This window comes from Cynara cardunculus (assembly GCF_001531365.2).
Source record: "Cynara cardunculus var. scolymus isolate 2C chromosome LG 7, CcrdV1, whole genome shotgun sequence".
Lineage (NCBI taxonomy): Eukaryota > Viridiplantae > Streptophyta > Magnoliopsida > Asterales > Asteraceae > Cynara > Cynara cardunculus.
The window spans coordinates 5,877,842-5,879,127 of record NC_037534.1 but is presented as its reverse complement, the minus strand read 5'-3'; positions in this window follow the sequence as shown (position 1 = coordinate 5,879,127).

The window sequence follows — 1,286 nt, the reverse complement described above, 5'->3', positions numbered from 1 at the left end:
ATTATCGCTTTCTCAAAATCACATAAAGTCATATTATAACATCGACTAAGATAAAGAATAAAATGAAATATTAAAAACACGATATATTTCGCTGCATTGCGCGAGTACGCTTCTAGTTATGTTATAAAGTATTTCATAAAAATTTTAAAAAATATATGCATGAAAATTTTGTTTTTTTATGCATATTACTTAAAATTTAAAATTACAAGTAAATTGTGTATAAGTATAACTTATTAAAGTTTTATGTTTGAATTCGTGTAACTAACTGCGGATAAACATTATCAAATAGAAGATAAACATCACATTTTGAATTATAAAAATCAAAAATATAATTAGGATAATTGAGTTCTAACAGAATACTTGATTATTATCTATATCTATATATATACTATATTATAAAACATTTGGTTCAATCTCTTAAAAACAACTTTTAAAGCATTATGTACTATTTATTGATGCATATTACTTAAAATTCAAAATTACAAATAAATTGTCCTTATGTACAACTTATTGAAGCTCCATGTTTGGATTTGTGTAACTAATTGCGGATAAACATAATCAAATAGAGGATAAACATCTCATTTTAAAATATAAAAAATCTAAAATATAATTAAGATAATTATCGAGTTATAACAAAATAATTAATTATTATTTTTTGTAAGAAAATTATATTATTAAACCAAATATAAATTAATTCGTGATTGAACTTAAATTAAATTATAAAAAAAAATTGAATTAAAAAATTACACAAAAGATATGAATTTTAATTAGTTAATTTGATACTAATATCGATATATTTTTTTCAAATTTTTATAATATCTTCAAGTTTAAATTTTATTTAGAAATATAAAACATTATCGTTTTTTCAAAATCATATAAGTCCATACTATAACAACAGCTGAGATAAAGATTAAAATGAAATATTAAAATCAAGATGTATTTCGCTGAATTGTGCGAGTATCCTTCTAGTTATATTATAAAGCATTTGACAAAAACTCTTAAAAACCATTTTGTATGCATGAAGTACTATTTATTGATGCATATTACTTAAAATTCAAGATTACAAGTAAATTGTGCATAAGTACAACTTTTTAAAGCTTTATGTTTGAATTCGTGTAACTAACTGCGGATAAACATAATCAAATAGAGGATAAACATCTCAATTTAAATTATAAAAATTTAAAATATAATTAAGATAATTATTGAGTTCTAACAAAATAGTTAATTATTATCTCTATAAAAAAATATATTATTAAACCTAAATTAAGTTACTTTGTTACGTTAAA